Here is a 24,998-nt window from a genome sequence, read left to right as displayed (position 1 = left end):
AAATCCAATTAATTTTCTTTACCCGATTATTAAAATGGTAATTGACAAAAACAAACTACATTGTCACCAGAAGAGCAATACAAAATGTACAAGTGATATATTAAAATCATCTTTCCAGCTTGAATTTCAATGATGCATTGGGGCAACGATTTTGTGAGAAACATCTTCACCCTTAAATAAAGATTTTCTTAATTCCTTACCTGTGTGCTAATTAGATATCACCTTGTTTTCACATTAAACAGACTTCCACATGAGAAAACAGCAAAGATGCAGTGGCGTTAATGTTTCCTGGTGTCAACCTGTATTATTTCCGTAGATATTGAAATGAGGATGCATCTTGCTGCCTTTCCAATGAAGCAAGTTTAATTTAGTAATAGGTGAAAAACCATCCCTACAAAGATGTTAATCAGATACTTGGCTTTGTGGACACTTTTCAGAGAACAAATTTGTAATCATAAAAATAAAGCCAGAAAATGAAGAGCTGTTTAATAACTCAATTGGATTTTTTCTGCCAGCATTTTTCTTTTTCTCTGCAACCCACTGCTAAATTGTGCTTCCTATCTGTTTTTTTATAAAATCACTTAATCAAATCTAACTCTGATTACATCAGAGAAGGCCAGGTACCCTATACCATAAGAGGGGGTTTGCAATTTTGACTTGTCTACTTAAATATCACCAAAATCTGATAACAAGGTCAATTAAGTCCCTGGGTGGGATTGAACCACCAACCTTTTGGTTAACAGCCTTACACACTAACTGATTGCGCCACAGCGACACTTTGCAAAAAGCACATACTGACAAAGACTAATAAGCATTCATCTAGAACGTTTCCTAGAAAAACTTTAAAAAGTCAATAATCTGGAGAGTTTTTGTAAGATGTTTCTTCCAGCAACCAATGAAGAAACACATTGGTACTTTCGCATGATGAGTGAGTGCTTCAGGATCTCTTGCACTTACATGTGCAGCAGAGTACTGCAATGGAAGCATGCTGGGCCCATAACCCAGAGGTAGGCAGATTGAAACTATCCTTTGCTATATGAATTTTTTTTTTTGTTCATTAAAGTAATCCAAAACTGGGATTGATATTTTAGCTTTTATTTTTACTTAAAGTACAATAACTTTTACCATTTTAATTTGTTTTAATAGTATATTGACAGTATTGTTTTCTTTTAAAAATCCACTTAATTTTCTTTACCCTATTATTAAAATGGTAATTGACAAAAACAAACTACATTGTCACCATAAGAGCAATACAAAATGTACAAGTGATATATTAAAATCATCTTTCCAGCTTGAATTTCAATGATGCATTGGGGCAACGATTTTGTGAGAAACATCTTCACTCTTAAATAAAGATTTTCTTAATTCCTTACCTGTGTGCTAATTAGATATCACCTTGTTTTCACATTAAACAGACTTCCACATGAGAAAGCAGCAAGGATGCAGTGGCGTTAATGTTTCCTGGTATCAACCTGTATTATTTCAGTAGATATTGAAATGAGGATGCATCTTGCTGCCTTTCCAATGAAGCAAGTTTAATTTAGTAATAGGTGAAAAACCATCCCTACAAATATGTTAATCAGATACTTGGCTTTGTGGACACTTTTCAGAGAACAAATTAGTTAGTATAAAAATAAAGCCAGAAAATGAAGAGCTGTTTAATCACTCAATTGGATTTTTCTGCCAGCATATTTCTTTTTCTCTGCAACCCACTGCCAAATTGTGCTTCCTAGCTGTTTTTATAAAATCACTGAATCAAATCTAACTCTGATTACATCAGAGAAGGCCAGGTACCCTACACCATAACAGGGGGTTTGAAATTTTGACTTGTCTACTTAAAGATCACCAAAATCTGATAACAAGGTCAATTAAGTCCCTGGGTGGGATTGAACAACCAACCTTTTGGTTAATAGCCTTACACACTAACTGATTGCGCCACAGCTACACTTTGCAAAAGTACATACTGACAAAGGCTAATAAGCATTCATCTAGAACGATTCCTAGAAACATTTTAAAAAGTCAATAATGTGGAGAGTTTTTGTAAGATGTTTCTTCCATCAACCAATGAAGAAACACATTGGTACTTTCCCATGATAAGTGAGTGCTTCAGGACCTCTTGCACTTACATGTGCAGCAGAGTACTGTAATGGAAGCATGCTGGGTCCATAACCCAGAGGTAGGCAGATTGAAACTATCCTCTGCTATATGCATTTTTTTTTGTTAATTAAAGTAATCCAAAACTGGGATTGATATTTTTGCTCTTTTATTTTTACTTAAAGTACAATAACTTTTACCATTTTAATTTGTTTTAAGAGTATATTGACAGTATTGTTTTCTTTCAAAAATCCACTTAATTTTCTTTACCCGATTATTAAAATGGTAATTGACAAAAACAAACTACATTGTCACCAGAAGAGCAATACAAAATGTACAAGTGATATATTAAAATCATCTTTCCAGCTTGAATTTCAATGATGCATTGGGGCAACGATTTTGTGAGAAACATCTTCACCCTTAAATAAAGATTTTCTTAATTCCTTACCTGTGTGCTAATTAGATATCACCTTGTTTTCACATTAAACAGACTTCCACATGAGAAAACAGCAAAGATGCAGTGGCGTTAATGTTTCCTGGTGTCAACCTGTATTATTTCCGTAGATATTGAAATGAGGATGCATCTTGCTGCCTTTCCAATGAAGCAAGTTTAATTTAGTAATAGGTGAAAAACCATCCCTACAAAGATGTTAATCAGATACTTGGCTTTGTGGACACTTTTCAGAGAACAAATTTGTAATCATAAAAATAAAGCCAGAAAATGAAGAGCTGTTTAATCACTTAATTGGATTTTTCTGCCAGCATTTTTCTTTTTCTCTGCAACCCACTGCTAAATTGTGCTTCCTAGCTGTTTTTTTATAAAATCACTTAATGAAATCTAACTCTGATTACATCAGAGAAGGCCAGGTACCCTACACCATAAGAGGGGGTTTGCAATTTTGACTTGTCTACTTAAATATTACCAAAATCTGATCACAAGGTCAATTACGTCCCTGGATGGGATTGAACCACCAACCTTTTGATTAATAGCTGAACACACTAACCGATTGCGCCACAGAGACACTTTGCGAAAAGTGCATACTGACAAAGACTAATAAGCATTCATCTAGAACGTTTCCTAGAAAAACTTTAAAAAGTCAATAATCTGGAGAGTTTTTGTAAGATGTTTCTTCCAGCAACCAATGAAGAAACACATTGGTACTTTCGCATGATGAGTGAGTGCTTCAGGATCTCTTGCACTTACATGTGCAGCAGAGTACTGCAATGGAAGCATGCTGGGCCCATAACCCAGAGGTAGGCAGATTGAAACTATCCTTTGCTATATGCATTTTTTTTTTGTTCATTAAAGTAATCCAAAACTGGGATTGATATTTTAGCTTTTATTTTTACTTAAAGTACAATAACTTTTACCATTTTAATTTGTTTTAATAGTATATTGACAGTATTGTTTTCTTTCAAAAATCCTATTAATTTTCTTTACCCGATTATTAAAATGGTAATTGACAAAAACAAACTACATTGTCACCAGAAGAGCAATACAAAATGTACAAGTGATATATTAAAATCATCTTTCCAGCTTGAATTTCAATGATGCATTGGGGCAACGATTTTGTGAGAAACATCTTCACCCTTAAATAAAGATTTTCTTAATTCCTTACCTGTGTGCAAATTAGATATCACCTTGTTTTCACATTAAACAGACTTCCACATGAGAAAGCAGCAAGGATGCAGTGGCGTTAATGTTTCCTGGTGTCAACCTGTATTATTTCAGTAGATATTGAAATGAGGATGCATCTTGCTGCCTTTCCAATGAAGCAAGTTTAATTTAGTAATAGGTGAAAAACCATCCCTACAAATATGTTAATCAGATACTTGGCTTTGTGGACACTTTTCAGAGAACAAATTCGTTAGCATAAAAATAAAGGCAGAAAATGAAGAGCTGTTTAATCACTCAATTGGATTTTTCTGCCAGCATATTTCTTTTTCTCTGCAACCCACTGCTAAATTGTGCTTCCTAGCTGTTTTTTTTATAAAATCACTGATTCAAATCTAACTCTGATTACATCAGAGTAGGCCAGGTACCCTACACCATAAGAAGGGGGTTTGAAATTTTGACTTGTCTACTTAAAGATCACCAAAATCTGATAACAAGGTCAATTACATCCCTGCGTGGGATTGAACCACCAACACTGTGATTAATAACCAAACACACCAACAGATTGCGCCACAGAGACACTTTACAAACGTACATACTGACAAAGGCTAATAAGCATTCATCTAGAACGTTTCCTAGAAAAACTTTAAAAAGTCAATAATCTGGAGAGTTTTTGTAAGATGTTTCTTCCATCAACCAACGAAGAAACACATTGGTACTTTCCCATGATGAGTGAGTGCTTCAGGATCTCTTGCACTTACATGTGCAGCAGAGTACTGCAATGGAAAAATGCTGGGCCCATAACCCAGAGGTAGGCAGATTGAAACTATCCTCTGCTATATGCATTTTTTTTTGTTAATTAAAGTAATCCAAAACTGGGATTGATATTTTTGCTCTTTTATTTTTACTTAAAGTGCAATAACTTTTACCTTTTTAATTTGTTTTAATAGTATATTGACAGTATTGTTTTCTTTCAAAAATCCACTTAATTTTCTTTACCCTATTATTAAAATGGTAATTGACAAAAACAAACTACATTGTCACCAGAAGAGCAATACAAAATGTACAAGTGATATATTAAAATCATCTTTCCAGCTTGAATTTCAATGATGCATTGGGGTAACGATTTTGTGAGAAACACCTTCACCCTTGAATAAAGATTTTCTTAATTCCTTACCTGTGTGCTAATTAGATATCACCTTGTTTTCACATTAAACAGACTTCAACATGCGAAAGCAGCAAGGATGCAGTGGCGTTAATGTTTCCTGGTGTCAACCTGTATTATTTCAGTAGACATTGAAATGAGGATGCATCTTGCTGCCTTTCCAATGAAGCAAGTTTAATTTAGTAATAGGTGAAAAACCATCCCTACAAAGGTGTTAATCAGAGACTTGGCTTTGTGGACACTTTTCAGAGAACAAATTTGTTAGCATAAAAATAAAGCCAGAAAATGAAGAGCTGTTTAATCACTCAATTGGATTTTTTTGCCAGCATATTTCTTTTTCTCTGCAACCCACTGCTAAATTGTGCTTCCTAGCTGTTTTTATAAAATCACTGAATCAAATCTAACTCTGATTACATCAGAGAAGGCCAGGTACCCTACACCATAACAGGGGGTTTGAAATTTTGACTTGTCTACTTAAAGATCACCAAAATCTGATAACAAGGTCAATTACGTCCCTGGGTGGGATTGAACCACCAACCTTTTGGTTAATAACCATACACACTAACTGATTGCGCCACAGCGACACTTTGCAAAAGTACATACTGACAAAGGCTAATAAGCATTCATCTAGAACGCTTCCTAGAAACATTTTAAAAAGTCAATAATGTGGAGAGTTTTTGTAAGATGTTTCTTCCATCAACCAATGAAGAAACACATTGGTACTTTCCCATGATAAGTGAGTGCTTCAGGACCTCTTGCACTTACATGTGCAGCAGAGTACTGTAATGGAAGCATGCTGGGTCCATAACCCAGAGGTAGGCAGATTGAAACTATCCTCTGCTATATGCATTTTTTTTTGTTAATTAAAGTAATCCAAAACTGGGATTGATATTTTTGCTCTTTTATTTTTACTTAAAGTACAATAACTTTTACCATTTTAATTTGTTTTAATAGTATATTGACAGTATTGTTTTCTTTCAAAAATCCAATTAATTTTCTTTACCCGATTATTAAAATGGTAATTGACAAAAACAAACTACATTGTCACCAGAAGAGCAATACAAAATGTACAAGTGATATATTAAAATCATCTTTCCAGCTTGAATTTCAATGATGCATTGGGGCAACGATTTTGTGAGAAACATCTTCACCCTTAAATAAAGATTTTCTTAATTCCTTACCTGTGTGCTAATTAGATATCACCTTGTTTTCACATTAAACAGACTTCCACATGAGAAAGCAGCAAGTTTGCAGTGGCGTTAATGTTTCCTGGTGTCAACCTGTATTATTTCTGTAGATATTGAAATGAGGATGCATCTTGCTGCCTTTCCAATGAAGCAAGTTTAATTTAGTAATAGGTGAAAAACCATCCCTACAAAGGTGTTAATCAGAGACTTGGCTTTGTGGACACTTTTCACAGAACAAATTTGTTAGCATAAAAATAAAGCCAGAAAATGAAGAGCTGTTTAATCACTCAATTGGATTTTTTTGCCAGCATATTTCTTTTTCTCTGCAACCCACTGCTAAATTGTGCTTACTAGCTGTTTTTTATAAAATCACTGAATCAAATCTAACTCTGATTACATCAGAGAAGGCCAGGTACCCTACACCATAAGAGGGGGTTTGAAATTTTTACTTGTCTACATAAAGATCACCAAAATCTGATAACAAGGTCAATTACGTCCCTGGGTGGGATTGAACCACCAACTTTTTGGTTAATAGCCTTACACACTAACTGATTGCGCCACAGCGACACTTTGCAAAAGCATATACTGAAAAAGGCTAATAAGCATTCATCTAGAACGTTTCCTAGAAACATTTTAAAAAGTCAATAATGTGGAGAGTTTTTGTAAGATGTTTCTTCCATCAACCAATGAAGAAACACATTGGTACTTTCCCATGATGAGTGAGTGCTTCAGGATCTCTTGCACTTACATGTGCAGCAGAGTACTGTAATGGAAGCATGCTGGGTCCATAACCCAGAGGTAGGCAGATTGAAACTATCCTCTGCTATATGCATTTTTTTTGTTAATTAAAGTAATCCAAAACTGGGATTGACATTTTTGCTCTTTTATTTTTACTTAAAGTACAATAACTTTTACCATTTTAATTTGTTTTAATAGTATATTGACAGTATTGTTTTCTTTCAAAAATTCACTTAATTTTCTTTTCTGTGTGCTAATTAGATAGCACCTTGTTTTCACATTAAATAGACTTCCACATGAGAAAGCAGCAAGGATGCAGTGGCGTTAATGTTTCCTGGTGGTAGTGGGGGACTGTGTTTGTGCTTTCCTCTGGTCAGCTCTGGTAAAAGTCAGATTTCTTTGTCTCAGATCTTCCTCTAGCCTTGTTGTTCTTTCGAGAGTTCCCTTGTGCTGCCTCAGTTGGATCTCCTTCACTTGACAGGGGCGTACCCGAGCAGCGACCCTCCCCAGCACTAGCCCAACTCCTACTTACCTGCCAGGTGAGATACTATGATCATGAAGGTGCTTCTCCCAGGGCAAGGCTCACCCATTGCACTCTGGGTGTGCTGCTCCTGCGATTTCCCCAAATGTGGGAAACTTGACTGCATAATTTGTGTTTCCCCTGGTCGGCTCTCGTATAATTCAGATCTCTTTGTCTCAGGTCTCTCTCCAGCCTAGTTTGCTGTCTGTTTCCACTTCTCTTTTCTTAAACCGCTCCCTTCTATGTCCTTGCGCACCTTAATTAAATCTAACTCTGATTACGTCAGAGAAGGCCAGGTACCCTACACCATAAGAGGGGGTTTGAAATTTTGACTTGTCTACTTAAAGATCACCAAAATCTGATCACAAGGTCAATTACATCACTGGGTGGGAACCTTTTGGTTAATAGCCCATGTAAGTGCAAGAGATCCTGAAGCACTCACTCATCATGGGAAAGTACCAATGTGTTTCTTACAAAAATTCTCCAGATTATTGACTTTTTAAAGTTTTTCTAGGAAACGTTCTAGATGAATGCTTATTAGCCTTTGTCAGTATGTACTTTTGCAAAGTGTCGCTGTGGCACAATCAGTCAGTGTGTATGGCTATTAACCTAAAGGTTGGTGATTCAATCCCACCCAGGGACGTAATTGACCTTGTTATCAGATTTTGGTGATCTTTAAGTAGACAAGTCAAAATTTCAAACCCCCTCTTATGGTGTAGGGTACCCGGCCTTCTCTGATGTAATCAGAGTTAGATTTGATTAAGTGATTTTATAAAAAACAGCTAGGAAGCACAATTTAGCAGTGGGTTGCAGAGAAAAAAAATTATGCTGGCAGAAAAGTCCAATTGAGTGATTAAACAGCTCTTCATTTTCTGATTTTATGTTTATGCTAACAAATTTGCTCTCTGAAAAGTGTCCACAAAGCCAAGTCTCTGATTAACACCTTTGTAGGAATGATTATCCACCTATTACTGAATTAAACTTGCTTCATTGGAAAGGAAGCAAGATGCATCCTCATTTCAATGTCTACTGAAATAATACAGGTTGACACCAGGAAACATAAACGTCACTGCATCCTTGCTGCTTCCTCATGGGGAAGTCTGTTTAATGTGAAAACAAGGTGATATCTAATCAGCACACAGGTAAGGAATTAAGAAAATCTTTCTTTATGGGTGAAGATGTTTCTCACAAAATTGTTGCACCAAGGCATCATTGAAATTAAAGCTGGAAAGATGATTTTAATATATCACTTGTATATTTTGTACTGCTCTTCTGGTGACAATGTAGTTTGTTTTTGTCAATTACCATTTTAATAATAGGGTAAAGAAAATTAAGTGGATTTTTGAAAGAAAACAATACTGTCAATATACTATTAAAACAAATTAAAATGGTAAAAGTTATTGTACTTTAAGTAAAAATAAAAGAGCAAAAATATCAATCCCAGTTTTGGATTACTTTAATTAACAAAAAACAATGCATATAGCAGAGGATAGTTTCAATCTGCCTACCTCTGGGTTATGGACCCAGCATGCTTCCATTACAGTACTCTGCTGCACATGTAAGTGCAAGAGATCCTGAAGCACTCACTCATCATGGGAAAGTACCAATGTGTTTCTTCATTGGTTGATGGAAGAAACATCTTACAAAAACTCTCCAGATTATTGACTTTTTAAAGTTTTTCTAGGAAACGTTCTAGATGAATGCTTATTAGCCTTTGTCAGTATGTACTTTCGCAAAGTGTCTCTGAGGCACAAACAGTTAGCGTGTTCAGTTGTTAACCAAAAGGTTGGTGGTTCAATCCCACCTAGGGACGTAATTGACCTTGTTATCAGATTTTGGTGATCTTTAAGTAGACAAGTCAAAATTTCGAAAACCCCTGTTATGGAGTAGGGTACCTGGCCTTCTCTGATGTAATCAGAGTTAGATTTGATTAAGTGATTTTATAAAAAAAACAGCCACGAAGCACAATTTAGCAGTGGGTTGCAGAGAAAAAGAAATATGCTGGCAGAAAAATCCAATTGAGTGATTAAACAGCTCTTCATTTTCTGGCTTTATTTTTATGCTAACAAATTTGTGCTCTGAAAAGTGTCCACAAAGCCAAGTATCTTATTAACACCTTTGTAGGGATGGTTTTTCACCTATTATTAAATTAAACTTGCTTCATTGGAAAGGCAGCAAGTGATGTCATCCAAGCAGTGGGTCAAGGTTGGCTTCAAACCTCGTCTGCTTATGAAAAGAGAAAAGGGGTATGCAGGGCATGGCGGCCTTTTGCGGTGCTTGGATGACCCCTAGTTCGCATTCAATAATGCAGTCGAGTTTCCCACATTTGGGGAAATCACAGGGGTCAGCATACCCAGAATGCAATGAATGAACCGCACCCTGGGAGAACAGTCTTCATGACCATGGTATCTCCTATGCAAAATAAGTATGATTTGGGATAGGGCTGGGGAGGGCCGCTGCTCAGGCACATCTCTGTCAAGTAAAGGAGATTCAACTGAGGCAGCACAAGGGAACTCTCATCTGGGGACAACAACTGCAGGGAGAACACATATTTTCAGATGAACATGGGAGGGCAGAAGGCTGCCTAATACTGAAGCACCCCCAAACAACAAACCAAATGCAACAACTAGTGCAAGCATTCCTGGGGGAAGGCCTGCAGCAGATGGATTTGCATATGGCGATGTCATCCAAGCAGTGGGTCAAAGTTGGCTTCAACCCTCGTCTGCATATGAAAAGAGAAAAGGGGCGTGCAGGGCATGGCGGCCTTTTGCGGCACTTGGATGACCCCTAGTTCGCATTAAACACCTCCACCCTCTGTCGGTGTGGGGCTCATGTTGGCTATGCCCCAGCCCCTGAAGGATTCAAGCTGATTTCTTGCAGCAGCTGGGCACTGTAACAGCTCCAGAGCTGCTCTGTAAGGCAAGTAAAAGGGTGTGGGCCCTGCAGCACTACCTGTAGTTCGCATTGTGCAAGACCCCTAGTTCGCATTAAACACCCCCACCCTCCTTCGGTGTGGGGCTCATGTTGGCCATGCCCCAGCCCCTGAAGCATTCACGCTGATTTCTTGCAGCAGCTGGGCACTGTAACAGCTCAAGAGCTGCTCTGTAAGGCAAGTAAAAGGGTGTGGGCCCTGCAGCACTACCTGTAGTTTGCATTGTGCATTGGAAGGCACAAAGTAAGCAGACGGGAGGAGAAGTCAGGATAGTGCACAAGGGTATAGACGGGAGGGGATCAAGAAAAAAGAAGTGGAAACAGACAGCAAACTAGGCTTCCAATGCACAATGCAAACTACAGGTAGTGCTGCAGGGCCCACACCCTTTTACTTGCCTTACAGAGCAGCTCTGGAGCTGTTTAATCACTCAATTGGATTTTTCTGCCAGCATAATTTTTCTCTTACGTCCTAGAGGATGCTGGGGACTCCGTAAGGACCATGGGGGATAGACGGGCTCCGCAGGAGACATGGGCACTTTAAGAAAGACTTTAGATCTTGGTGTGCACTGGCTCCTCCCTCTATGCCCCTCCTCCAGACCTCAGTTTACTACTGTGCCCAGAGGAGACTGGGTGCTTTTCAGGGAGCTCTCCTGAGTTTCCTGACAGAAAGTATATTTGTTAGATTTTTTTATTTTCAGGGAGCCTGCTGGCAACAGACTCCCTGCATCGAGGGGCAGAGGGGAGAGATGCACACCTACTTCTGTGAGTTGATAGGCTCTGCTTCTTAGGCTACTGTACAGCATTAGCTCCAGAGGGATCGGTACGCAGGTCTCACCCTCGCCGTCCGTCCCAGAGCCGCGCCGCCGTCCCCCTCGCAGAGCCGGAAGATAGAAGCCGGGTGAGTATGAGAAGAAAAGAAGACTTCAGAGGCGGCGGAAGACTTCATGATCTTCACTGAGGTAACGCACAGCAGTAAAGCTGTGCTCCATTGCTCCCATACACCTCACACACGGCAGTCAGTGTAAGGGTGAAGGGCGCAGGGGGGACGCCCTGGGCAGCAATATAGACCTCTCTTTGGCAAAATAAATATATATGCAGCTAGGCACTGTATATATATATAAGAGCCCCCGCCATTTTTTTATGGGGGGGGCTATTTGAGCGGGACAGAAGCCCGTCGCTGAGGGGGTGGGGCTTCTCCCTCAGCACTCCCCAGCGCCATTTTCTCCACAGCACCGCTGAGGGGAAGCTCCATGGACTCTCCCCTGCTTATACCACGGTAGAAAGAGGGTCTTAAAGAAGAGGGGGCACATAATTAGGCGCATATATATATGGAAATACAGCGCTACTGGGTAAACATAAAATGATTGTGTTTTTTTCCTGGGTCATATAGCGCTGGGGTGTGTGCTGGCATACTTTCTCTCTCTGTCTCTCCAAAGGGCCTTGTTGGGGAACTGTCCTCAGATAAGAGGATTCCCTGAGTGTATGGTGTGTCGGTACACGTGTGTCGACATGTCTGAGGTAGAAGGCTCTCCTAGAGAGGAGCAGGAGCAAATTAATGTGGTGTCTCCATCGACAACGCCGACACCTGACTGGATGGATATGTGGAATGTTTTAAGTGCTAATGTAAACTTATTACACAAGAGATTAGACAAAGCTGAAGCTAGGGAACAGTCAGGGAGTCAACCCATGCCTGTCCCTATGTCGCAGGGACCTTCGGGGTCTCAAAAGCGCCCACTATCCCAAATAGTTGACACAGATACCGACACAGATTCTGACTCCAGTGTCGACTACGATGATGCAAAGTTACAACCAAAATTGGCTAAATGTATTCGATATATGATTATTGCAATAAAAGATGTTTTGCACATCACAGAGTCCCCTGTCCCTGACACGAGGGTACACATGTATAAGGGAAAGAAACCTGAGATAACCTTTCCCCCCTCACATGAGTTGAACGAATTATGTGAAAAAGCTTGGGAATCTCCAGACAAAAAGCTGCAGATTCCCAAAAGGATTCTTATGGCGTATCCTTTCCCGCCAATGGACATGATACGGTGGGAATCCTCCCCTAGGGTGGATAAAGCATTGACACGCTTATCCAAAAAGGTAGCGCTGCCATCCCAGGATACGGCTACCATCAGGGACCCTGCTGACCGCAAGCAGGAGGTTACCCTAAAGTCCATTTACACACATTCTGGTACCTTACTCAGACCGGCAATTGCGTCGGCCGAGGTTGTAGCGCGGTGGCAGCATGGACAGATACCTTATCAGCAGAGATTGAGACCCTAGATAAGGATGCTATGTTATTGACCATAGGGCATATAAAAGATGCTGTCCTATATATGAGAGATGCTCAAAGTGACATTAGTCTACTGGGTTCTAGAATAAACGCTATGTCGATTTCTGCTAGACGAGTCCTATGGACCCGGCAATGGACAGGTGATGCCGACTCAAAAAGGCATATGGAGGTTTTACCTTACAGGTGTGAGGAATTGTTTGGGGAAGGTCTCTCGGACCTTGTCTCCACAGCTACAGCTGGTAAATCAAATTTTTTGCCTTATATTCCCTCACAGCCTAAGAAAGCACCACATTATCAAATGCAGTCCTTTCGATCACAGAGAAACAAGAAAGTACGAGGTGCGTCCTTTCTTGCCAGAGGTAAGGGCAGAGGGAAGAAGCTGCACAACACAGCTAGTTCCCAGGAACAGAAGTCCTCCCCGGCCTCTACAAAATCCACCGCATGACGCTGGGGCTCCGCTAAAGGAGTCCGCCCAGTTGGGGGCACGTCTTCGTGTTTTCAGCCACATCTGGGTTCATTCGCAGGTGGATCCCTAGGCAATAGAAATTGTTTCTCAGGGTTACAAGCTGAAATTCGAAGAGGTGCCTCCTCGCCGGTTTTTCAAATCGGCCCTACCATCTTCTCCCCAGGAAAGGGAGATAGTGTTAAATGCAATTCACAAATTGTATCTTCAACAGGTGGTGGTCAAGGTTCCCCTGCTTCAACAAGGAAAGGGAAATTATTCGACCCTGTTTGTAGTCCCAAAACCGGACGGTTTGGTCAGACCCATATTAAATTTAAAATCCCTGAACCTATACTTGAAAAGGTTCAAGTTCAAGATGGAATCGCTAAGAGCGGTCATCGCCAGCCTAGAAGGGGGGGATTTTATGATATCTCTGGACATAAAGGATGCATACCTTCATGTACTCATTTATCCACCTCATCAGGCGTACCTAAGATTTGCGGTACAGTATTGTCATTACCAATTTCAGACGTTGCCGTTTGGTCTCTCCAGAATTTTCTCCGAGAATTTTCACCAAGGTAATGACGGAAATTATGGTGCTCCTGCGAAAGCAAGGTGTCACAATTATCCCGTACTTGAACGATCTCCTCATAAAAGCGAGATCAAGAGAGCAGTTGCTGAACAGCGTATAACTTTCATTGAAGGTGTTACAGCAAAACGGCTGGATTCTCAATATCCCGAAGTCGCAGTTGGTTCCTACGACTCGTCTGACTTTGCTTGGGCATTATTCTGGATACGGACCAGAAAAGGGTTTATCTTCCGATAGAAAAGGCCCAGGAACTCATGACTCTGGTCAGGAACCTATTGAAACCAAAACAGGTGTCAGTGCATCACTGCACTCGAGTCCTGGGAATGATGGTGGCATCATACGAGGCCATTCCCTTCGGCAGGTTCCATGCGAGGATCTTGCAATGGGACCTACTGGACAAGTGGTCCGGGTCACATCTACAGATTCATCAGTTGATCACCCTGTCCCCCAGGGCCAGGGTATCTCTCCTGTGGTGGCTGCAGAGTGCTCACCTTCTAGAGGGCCGCAGGTTCGGCATTCAGGACTGGATCCTGGTGACCACGAACGCGAGCCTCCGAGGTTGGGGAGCAGCCACACAGGGAAGAAATTTCCAAGGTCTTTGGTCAAGTCAGGAGACTTGTCTTCACATCAACATCCTGGAGCTAAGGGCCATATACAACGCCCTATGTCAAGCGGAGACCTTACTTCGCGACCAACCAGTTCTGATCCAGTCAGACAACGTCACCGCAGTAGTTCATGTAAACCGCCAAGGCGGCACAAGGAGCAGAGTGGCGATGGCGGAAGCCACCAGAATTCTTCGCTGGGCGGAGAATCATGTAAGCGCACTGTCAGCAGTGTTCATTCCGGGAGTGGACAACTGGGAAGCAGACTTCCTCAGCAGACACGACCTACATCCAGGAGAGTGGGGACTCCATCAGGAAGTCTTCGCACAGATTGCAAGTCGGTGGGGACTGTTCCAGATAGACATGATGGCGTCCCGCCTCAACAAAAAGCTACAGAGGTATTGCACCAGGTCAAGAGACCCTCAGGCAGTAGCTGTTTAAACAGCTCTTCATTTTCTGATTTTATGTTTATGCTAACAAATTTGCTCTCTGAAAAGTGTCCACAAAGCCAAGTCTCTGATTAACACCTTTGTAGGAATGGTTTTTCACCTATTACTGAATTAAACTTGCTTCATTGGAAAGGCAGCAAGATGCATCCTCATTTCAATGTCTACTGAAATAATACAGGTTGACACCAGGAAACATAAACGCCACTGCATCCTTGCTGCTTTCGCATGTGGAAGTCTGTTTAATGTGAAAACAAGGTGATATCTAATTAGCACACAGGTAAGGAATTAAGAAAATCTTTATTTAAGGGTGAAGGTGTTTCTCACAAAATCGTTGCCCCAATGCATCATTGAAATTCAAGCTGGAAAGATGATTTTAATATATCACTTGTACATTTTGTATTGCTCTTCTGGTGACAATGTAGTTTGTTTTTGTCAATTACCATTTTAATAATAGGGTAAAGAAAATTAAGTGGATTTTTGAAAGAAAACAATACTGTCAATATACTATTAAAACAAATTAAAATTGTAAAAGTTATTGTACTTTAAGTAAAAATAAAAGAGCAAAAATATCAATCCCAGTTTTGGATTACTTTAATTAACAAAAAAAAATGCATATAGCAGAGGATAGTTTCAATCTGCCTACCTCTGGGTTATGGGCCCAGCATGTTTCCATTGCAGTACTCTGCTGCACATGTAAGTGCAAGAGATCCTGAAGCACTCACTCATCATGGGAAAGTACCAATGTGTTTCTTCGTTGGTTGATGGAAGAAACATCTTACAAAAACTCTCCAGATTATTGACTTTTTAAAGTTTTTCTAGGAAACGTTCTAGATGAATGCTTATTAGCCTTTGTCAGTATGTATGTTTGTAAAGTGTCTCTGTGGCGCAATCGGTTAGTGTGTTTGGTTATTAATCAAAGGGTTGGTGGTTCAATCCCACCCAACGATGTAATTGACCTTGTTATCAGATTTTGGTGATCTTTAAGTAGACAAGTCAAAATTTCAAACCCCCTTCTTATGGTGTAGGGTACCTGGCCTACTCTGATGTAATCAGAGTTAGATTTGAATCAGTGATTTTATAAAAAAACAGCTAGGAAGCACAATTTAGCAGTGGGTTGCAGAGAAAAAGAAATATGCTGGCAGAAAAATCCAATTGAGTGATTAAACAGCTCTTCATTTTCTGGCTTTATTTTTATGCTAACTAATTTGTTCTCTGAAAAGTGTCCACAAAGCCAAGTATCTGATTAACATATTTGTAGGGATGGTTTTTCACCTATTACTAAATTAAACTTGCTTCATTGGAAAGGCAGCAAGATGCATCCTCATTTCAATATCTACTGAAATAATACAGGTTGACACCAGGAAACATTAACGCCACTGCATCCTTGCTGCTTTCTCATGTGGAAGTCTGTTTAATGTGAAAACAAGGTGATATCTAATTAGCACACAGGTAAGGAATTAAGAAAATCTTTATTTAAGGGTGAAGATGTTTCTCACAAAATCGTTGCCCCAATGCATCATTGAAATACAAGCTGGAAAGATGATTTTAATATATCACTTGTACATTTTGTATTGCTCTTCTGGTGACAATGTAGTTTGTTTTTGTCAATTACCATTTTAATAATCGGGTAAAGAAAATTAATTGGATTTTTGAAAGAAAACAACACTGTCAATATACTATTAAAACAAATTAAAATGGTAAAAGTTATTGTACTTTAAGTAAAAATAAAAGCTAAAATATCAATCCCAGTTTTGGATTACTTTAATGAACAAAAAAAAATGCATATAGCAAAGGATAGTTTCAATCTGCCTACCTCTGGGTTATGGGCCCAGCATGCTTCCATTGCAGTACTCTGCTGCACATGTAAGTGCAAGAGATCCTGAAGCACTCACTCATCATGGGAAAGTACCAATGTGTTTCTTCATTGGTTGCTGGAAGAAACATCTTACAAAAACTCTCCAGATTATTGACTTTTTAAAGTTTTTCTAGGAAACGTTCTAGATGAATGCTTATTAGTCTTTGTCAGTATGTACTTTTTGCAAAGTGTCTCTGTGGCGCAATCGGTTAGTGTGTTCAGCTATTAATCAAAAGGTTGGTGGTTCAATCCCATCCAGGGACGTAATTGACCTTGTCATCAAATTTTGGTAATATTTAAGTAGACAAGTCATATAGCAGAGGATAGTTTCAATCTGCCTACCTCTGGGTTATGGACCCAGCATGCTTCCATTACAGTACTCTGCTGCACATGTAAGTGCAAGAGATCCTGAAGCACTCACTCATCATGCGAAAGTACCAATGTGTTTCTTCATTGGTTGCTGGAAGAAACATCTTACAAAAACTCTCCTTATTATTGACTTTTTAAAGTTTTTCTAGGAATCGTTCTAGATGAATGCTTATTAGCCTTTGTCAGTATGTACTTTTGCAAAGTTTCGCTGTGGCGCAATCAGTTAGTGTGTACGGCTATTAACCAAAAGGTTGGTGGTTCAATCCCACCCAGGGACGTAATTGAACTTGTAATCAGATTTTGTTGATCTTTAAGTAGACAAGTCAAAATTTCGAAAACCCCTGTTATGGTGTAGGGTACCTGGCCTTCTCTGATGTAATCAGAGTTAGATTTGATTCATACTGTTAACTGGGTAGTATATCACAAGTTATACGGTGTGATTGGTGTGGCTGGTATGAATCTTGACCTTGGATTAACAAAAATCCTTTCCTCGAACTGTCTGTCTCCTCTGGGCACAGTTTCTCTAACTGAGGTATGGAGGAGGGGCATAGAGGGAGGAGCCAGTGCACACCCAGATCTAAAGTCTTTCTTAAAGTGCCCATGTCTGCTGCGGAGCCCGTCTATCCCCCATGGTCCTTACGGAGTCCCCATCATCCTCTACGGACTACGAGAAAAAAAAATTACCGGTAGGTTTAAAATGTTATTTTTTTCTCTGCAACCCACTGCTAAATTGTGCTTCCTAGCTGTTTTTTATAAAATCACTTAATTAAATTTAACTCTGATTACGTCAGAGAAGGCCAGGTACCCTACACCATAAGAGGGGGTTTGAAATTTTGACTTGTCTACTTAAAGATCACCAAAATCTGATGACAAGGTCAATTACATCCCTGGGTGGGATTGAACCACCAACCTTTTGGTTAATAGCCCATGTAAGTGCAAGAAATCCTGAAGCACTCACTCATCATGGGAAAGTACCAATGTGTTTCTTACAAAAATTCTCCAGATTATTGACTTTTTAAAGTTTTTCTAGGAAACGTTCTAGATGAATGATTATTAGCCTTTGTCAGTATTGACTTTTGCAAGGTGTCTCTGTGGCGCAAGCGGTTAGCATGTTTGGCTATTAACCAAAAGGTTGGTGGTTCAATCCCACCCAGGGATGTAATTGACCTTGTAATCAGATTTTGGTGATCTTTAAGTAGACAAGTCAAAATTTCAAAAACCCCCCTTATGGTGTAGGGTACCTGGCCTTCTCTGATGTAATCAGAGTTAGATTTGATTAAGTGATTTTATAAAAAAACAGCTAGGAAGCACAATTTAGCAGTGGGTTGCAGAGAAAAAAAATATGCTGGCAGAAAAGTCCAATTGAGTGATTAAACAGCTCTTCATTTTCTGATTTTATGTTTATGCTAACAAATTTGCTCTCTGAAAAGTGTCCACAAAGCCAAGTCTCTGATTAACACCTTTGTAGGAATGGTTTTTCACCTATTACTGAAATAAACTTGCTTCATTGGAAAGGCATCAAAGATGCATCCTCATTTCAATGTCTACTGAAATAATACAGGTTGACACCAGGAAACGTCACTGCATCCTTGCTGCTTCCTCACGGGGAAGTCTGTTTAATGTGAAAACAAGGTGATATCTAATCAGCACACAGGTAAGGAATTAAGAAAATCTTTCTTTGTGGGTGAAGATGTTTCTCACAAATTGTTGTCCCAATGCATCATTGAAATTCAAGATGGAAGATGATTTTCATATATCACTTGTACATTTTGCATTGCTCTTCTGGTGACAATGTAGTTTGTTTTTGTCAATTACCATTTCAGTAATAGGGTAAAGAAAATTAAGTGGATTTTTTAAAGAAAACAATGCTGTCAATATACTATTAAAACAAATTAAAATGATAAAAGTTATTGTACTTTAAGTAAAAATAAAAGAGCCAAAATATCAATCCCAGTTTTTGATTACTTTAATTATAAAAAAAAAAATGCACATAGCAGAGGATAGTTTCGATCAATCGACCTCTGGGTTATGGGCCCAGCATGCTTCCATTGCACTACTCTGCTGCTCATGGAAGTGTAAGAGATCCTGAAGACTAAATTGATTAAAGGCCTAAAAGTACTGGACTATAAGGAAAGACTTACTAGGCTGAATATTTATACACTAGAAAAGAGGTGCCTAAGAGGAGATATTATTAATATCTTCAAATATGTAAAGATACATAACAAAGAGTTATCAGAGGAATTATTTATTAAAAGAACACGTGGTCACTCGCTGCGACTGGAGGAAAGTTCAGAACGCAATGGAGGAAAGGTTTCTTCACTGTTAGGGCAATCAGGATGTGGAATTCCCTGCCAGGGAAGGTGGTAATGGCGGACTCTGTAATTGGATTTAAAAAAGGAATGGATAAATTTCTGAATGAAAAAGCTATCCAAGGTTATAATACTTAAAATATCAACATGGTTAATCCGGGGGTAACATGAGTTATAGTAGCTAACTAGTCATAAAACATTATTCAGCAAGTATGTAGAATCATCACAACTTAAAACAGGTTGAACACGATGGGCAATTTGCCTCTATTCAACCTCAAAAACGATGTTACTATATTACTATGTTATTGTAGTATACAGAACACCACAATGCAATGAGCAGTGATAGTGAGCACTGATGAGGATACTAGAACTGACACTGAGCAGCAAGATGCAGCACTGGACTATTAGTAATGTACTGTAGTATGCTGAGCACCACAATGCAGCACAAGACAATGAGCAGTGATACTGAGCACTGATGAGGATACTACTGAGAACTGACACTGAGCAGGAGAGACACACTACTAGTATTACTGAGCAGCAATAAGTAACCACTGATACTGAGCACTGATATTGAGATTTCCACTGAGAGAACATAGCCACGTCCTCTCAGCTCTCTCTTCAATGCACGAGTAAAAATGGCAGCAACGCGCAGCTCTTTATATGGAATCCGAATCTCGCGAGAATCCGACAGCGGGATGATGACATTTTCCCTTGTTCAGGTTTTCCGAGTCAGGCGGGAACAACCGAGCCTGCCTCGGACCAGTGTAAACCACGTGGAGTTCGTGGGGAATTCGGTTCTCGGAGAACCGAACCCGCTCCTCTCTACCTTATACCCATCAATTTTTTTATTTTCAATCTAAGCCCCTGCAGTTTTCTGTAAGCATCTGCTTCGCTATGATGATTAACAAGTCACAAGGGCAAACACTCAGGGTTTGAGGCGTAGATCTTAGGACCAGCTGCTACAAGCATGGCAGAGGTGTCACTATCACTGGTGACACACAGAGAGGTGGCGAGGGAGATTGTAATGCAGTGCGCGCAGATAAGCAGCGCAATGGTAAAAAGGAGGCATGGTTTCATAGGTAGGGGCGTGGCCTGGTGGCCTGAATCTACATTTTGTTGCTCCGGGTGTCCCGGGGGTTGGGGGCTGCACCCGGGGACTAGTGTGTGAGCGGTGCTGGCTCCTGCACAGTGACAGGGCATGGCCACCCAGCATGACGCCTCCCTTCTTGACCATGCTGTAATTGCAGTCGCACTGCAGTTCAGCGTGATCATAAAAAATGGTGTAGGCTCCTGCTGGTGCAGACTGTATGTGCGCGCAGGAAGCCGCCACCATTTTTGTGATCACAGCGGCTGAATGTGATGTCATACAGCCGCTGTGACCACGCCCCCTGTGTCTCCTCCGTTGCAGACCCCATTTTGAAGCCTTGCCCCCGCACCGCTCCATCCCTGACTTGGAAATGGAGTGTTGCTGACCCACCTCTCCCCCCCTTCCCCACCCCGATTGACAGGCAGAGGCGATCACATTCTCTGCGGGGTGCCGCAGAAAATGCAGGCACATGCGTATGCTCTTAGCAATTTTTGCAGTTGGATCGCTTATTGTGATTGCAATCCAACCTGAATCAGGCCCTATTACCTATCACAATGCGCTGCGGGCAGTACAAAATTGGGTTAATATAGGAGAAAAACCCCCAGACCTGTGCTCCTTAACTGTACCTGGTGGCTAGTGGAGCGGCTGCCCAGTAATCAGTGTCCACCGCAGTGCGCACACGGCCCACCCCCTACGGCCTCGCTCCCCTTCATCAGCGGCCTCGTGATCCGGAAGGGTGGTGTGTGTGTGACTGACCTTAGGATGAAACCGGAGCCTCCGCTGCAGTGACCCAGCAACCAGGGCACGGGAGTATATAGCGCCGCTGGGAGTGATGAAGCTGCAGTAAAGATGTCTATTAGACCTAGCCTGCTGCAGCCCTTGTAGATTCTCATAAAACAAGTTCTTCTTTTCTTGTCAAAATTAATAGCTAAGAATAGGCTGCCTGAGGCAGGCCCCTGTTAATTGGCCTGCTACTGAAGGCACCAACTACAAACTGAGCTCCCTGTTCATGGAAGCGGGGTTATAGAGGAGAATGCACTGAGCTTCTTGGGAACAGTCAAAAGCTTTGAGCCGGTTGGTGCCTCAGATCAAGATCCTACTCTACACCCCAATGTGAATCCTTGTGGAGTCCAGTGTACCCCACAGAAGAAATTAATGTGTCACACCCATTGGCAGCAACCTTAGAATAGCTGCTGACGGGCACAATTGAGAAAGGAAGGGGGGGGGACATTTGAATCCAGCACATAGATGCAATTCAAATATGTAATTTGTACCTTCCTATTTTAAAATATAATGGATGAACCTCACCCTGTGAGAACAATCTTCATGATCAAGAGATCTAATATGTAAAATAAGTATGAGTTGGGATAGGGCTGGGGAGGGTGGCAGCTCGGGCAGCCCCTCCCCCGTCAAGTTAAGGAGATTCAACTGAGGAAGCACAAGGGAACTCTCGTCTGGGGACAACAACTGCAGGGAGACCACATCTTTTCAGATGAACATGGGATGGCGGAAGGCTGCCTAATACTGAAGCACCATCAAATATCAAACCATATCCAACAACTAGTAACAGCATTCCTGGGGGAAGGTCTGCAGCAGACGGATTTGCATACGGTGATGTCATCCAAGCAGTGGGCCAAAGTTGGCTGGAACCCTCATCTGCATATAAAAAGAGAAAAGGGGCATGCAGGGCATGGCGGCCTTTTGCAGTGCTTGGATGACCCCTAGTTCGCATTAAACACCCCCACCCTCCTTTGGTGTGGGGCTCATGTTGGCCATGCCCCATCCCCTGAAGCATTCATGCTGATTTCTTGCAGCAGCTGGGCACTGTAACAGCTCCAGAGCTGCTCTGTAAGGCAAGTAAAAGGGTGTGGGCCCTGCAGCACCACCTGTAGTTCGCATTGTGCGTTGGAAGGCACAAAGTAAGCAGACGGGAGGAGAAGTCAGGATAGTACACAAGGGCATCCTTTTCTCTTAGTCCGTAGAGGATGCTGGGGTCACATTAAGAACCATGGGGTATAGACGGGATCCGCAAGAGACATGGGCACTTTAAGACTTTCAAAGGGTGTGAACTGGCTCCTCCCTCTATGCCCCTCCTCCAGACTCCAGTTATAGGAACTGTGCCCAGGGAGACGGACATTTCGAGGAAAGGATTTATTGTTAAACTAAGGTGAGCATCTTACCAGCTCACACCTTAAGCATGCCGCAGAACGTGGCATTCAACAGAACACAAGCCAACGGCATGAACAATTGCAGCAAAAAGCTGACCAGAACCGTAACACAACATGTGTATAACCACAAGTAATAACTGCAGACACAGTATGGACTGGGACGGGTGCCCAGCATCCTCTACGTACTAAGAGAAAAGGATTTACCGGTAGGTATTAAAATCCTATTTTCTCATACGACCTAGAGGATGCTGGGGTCACATTAAGAACCATGGGGTTATACCAAAGCTCTTGAACGGGTGGGAGAGTGCGTACGACTCTGCAGCACCGAATGACCCAACTTGAGGTTATCATCAGCCAAGGTATCAAACTTGTAAAACTTAGCAAAAGTGTTTACTAAATAGCTGCTCGGCAAAGTTGCAATGCCGAGACTCCCCGACCAGCTGCCCAGGATGAACCCACCTTTCTAGTAGAATGGGTCTTCACCTAATTCAGTAACGGCAATCCTGCCGTGGAATGAGCATGCTGAATTTTACCACAGATCCAGCGCATAATGGTCTGCATGGAAGCAGGACACCCAATCATGTTGGGAGCATACAGGACAAACAGAGCCTCTGTTTTCCTAATCTGAACCGTTCTGGTGACATAAATTTTCAAAGTTCTGACCACAGCCAGAGACTTTGACTCAACGAAGGTGTCAGTGGCCAAAGGCACCATGTGGAAAGATGAACCACCTTCGGCAGAAATTGTTGACGTGTCCTCAATTCTGCTCTATCTTCATGAAAGATCAAATAAAGGCTCTTGTGATACTGCATGGTTTGTACTGTTTTCCATGTGCTCCCAGATCTTTCAAGCAAGTAGCATGGTCAAGAAAGTTCTGTTTGAAAAGAAACAAACATTTACTGTCATTGTTATGCAAATAAACTTACATTAAAGCTAACAAGAAAGCACACTCGTTCTGTCTTTAAACTGATAAAAGAAACCCCAATAATATGGGGCATGCAAAAATTGAGATAAAACTCAGTTTTGCTCCTCTCCACGGAAATCTTTAATAAAAGGCGAAATATTTGTTAGTTCTGAAGAGAAACCAGAGCATGACCAAGATTCCACCTGTCGCCTGAGTGCCATGCCAGCAGTTCTCATTCAGCTCAAAGTGAGCACCCAATTTGAATGAAAGAAAGCAGATTTCTCACCAGGCTTCCCCTTGCTATAAACATGGTTTGTACTCTTTTCCATGTGCTCCCAGATCTTTCAAACAATTAGTGTGGTCAAGAAAGTTCTGTTTGAAAAGAAACAAACATTTACTGTCATTTCTATGCAAATGAGCTTACATTAAAGCACACTCGTTCTATCTTTAAACCAATAAAATAAAACCCCAATAAGATGGGGCATGCAAAAATTGAGATAAAACTCAGTTTTGCTCCTCTCCACGGAAATCTTTAGTAAAAGGCGAAAGATTTGTTCGTTCTGAAGAGAAACCACAGCATGACCAAGATTCTACCTGTCGCCTGAGTGCCATGCCAGCAGTCCTCATTCAGCTCAAAGTGAGCACCCAATTTGAAAGAAAGAAAGCAGATTTCTCACCAGGCTTCCCCTTGCTATAAACATGGTTTGTACTCTTTTCCATGTGCTCCCAGATCTTTCAAGCAATTAGTATAGTCAAGAAAGTTCTGTTTGAAAAGAAACAAACATTTACTGTCATTTCTACGCAAATGAGCTTACATTAAAGCACACTCGTTCTATCTTTAAACTGATAAAAGAAACCCCAATAAGACGGGGCATGCAAAAATTGAGATAAAACTCAGTTTTGCTCCTCTCCACGGAAATCTTTAGTAAAAGGCAAAAGATTTGTTCGTTCTGAAGAACTAGCACAAGGGAACTCTCAAAAGAAGAACAAGGCTCTGAAACAAAGAAATCTGACTTTTACCAGAGCTGACCAGAGGAAAACACAAACACAGTCCCCCACTACCACAAATAAAGCAGTCGAGTTTCCCACATTTGGGGAAATCACAGGGGTCAGCATACCCAGAATGCAATGAATGAACCTCACCCTGGGAGAATAATCCTTATGACCATGGTATCTCCTATGCAAAATAAGTATGATTTGGGATAGAGCTGGGGAGGGCCGCTGCTCAGGCACATCTCTGTCAAGTTAAGGAGATTCAACTGAGGCAGCACAAGGGAACTCTCATCTGGGGACAACAACTGCAGGGAGAACACATATTTTCAGATGAACATGGGAGGGCAGAAGGCTGCCTAATACTGAAGCACCCCCAAACAACAAACCAAATGCAACAACTAGTGCAAGCATTCCTGGGGGAAGGCCTGCCGCAGATGGATTTGCATATGGTGATGTCATCCAAGCAGTGGGTCAAAGTTGGCTTCAACCCTCGTCTGCATATGAAAACAGAAAAGGGGCGTGCAGGGCATGGTGGCCTTTTGCGGCGCTTGTCTGACCCCTAGTTTGCATTAAACACCTCCACCCTCCTTCGGTGTGGGGCTCATGTTGGCTATGCCCCAGCCCCTGAAGCATTCAAGCTGTTTTTTCTCCCAAACGAAAGACACTAGAATGAAAATTTTAA

General features: G+C 41.2%; 5 non-coding genes and 1 pseudogene across 5 annotated transcripts; 1 reads left to right on the top strand and 5 right to left on the bottom strand.

Moving 5' to 3' along the window:
* The first annotated feature begins 7,323 nt into the window (after positions 1–7,323).
* LOC135022529 (U1 spliceosomal RNA) lies at positions 7,324–7,486 on the top strand. The gene has a single exon (XR_010219642.1). It is a non-coding gene; the product is annotated as a U1 spliceosomal RNA (small nuclear RNA).
* A 2,130-nt stretch (positions 7,487–9,616) lies between these two features.
* On the bottom strand, positions 9,617–9,748 carry LOC135022674 (U1 spliceosomal RNA; annotated as a pseudogene).
* A 13,648-nt stretch (positions 9,749–23,396) lies between these two features.
* Positions 23,397–23,512, bottom strand: LOC135022708 (U5 spliceosomal RNA). The gene has a single exon (XR_010219781.1). It is a non-coding gene; the product is annotated as a U5 spliceosomal RNA (small nuclear RNA).
* Positions 23,513–23,787: 275 nt separating this feature from the next.
* Positions 23,788–23,903, bottom strand: LOC135022697 (U5 spliceosomal RNA). The gene has a single exon (XR_010219770.1). It is a non-coding gene; the product is annotated as a U5 spliceosomal RNA (small nuclear RNA).
* Positions 23,904–24,177: 274 nt separating this feature from the next.
* Positions 24,178–24,294, bottom strand: LOC135022716 (U5 spliceosomal RNA). The gene has a single exon (XR_010219789.1). It is a non-coding gene; the product is annotated as a U5 spliceosomal RNA (small nuclear RNA).
* Positions 24,295–24,353: 59 nt separating this feature from the next.
* Positions 24,354–24,517, bottom strand: LOC135022486 (U1 spliceosomal RNA). Its single transcript, XR_010219598.1, has one exon. It is a non-coding gene; the product is annotated as a U1 spliceosomal RNA (small nuclear RNA).
* Between the last annotated feature and the right edge of the window lie 481 nt (positions 24,518–24,998).

This window comes from Pseudophryne corroboree, unplaced genomic scaffold (genome assembly GCF_028390025.1).
Source record: "Pseudophryne corroboree isolate aPseCor3 unplaced genomic scaffold, aPseCor3.hap2 scaffold_388, whole genome shotgun sequence".
NCBI lineage: Eukaryota > Metazoa > Chordata > Amphibia > Anura > Myobatrachidae > Pseudophryne > Pseudophryne corroboree.
Note: the sequence above shows the minus strand (reverse complement) of the source record. Positions and strands in the feature narration are given on the sequence as shown.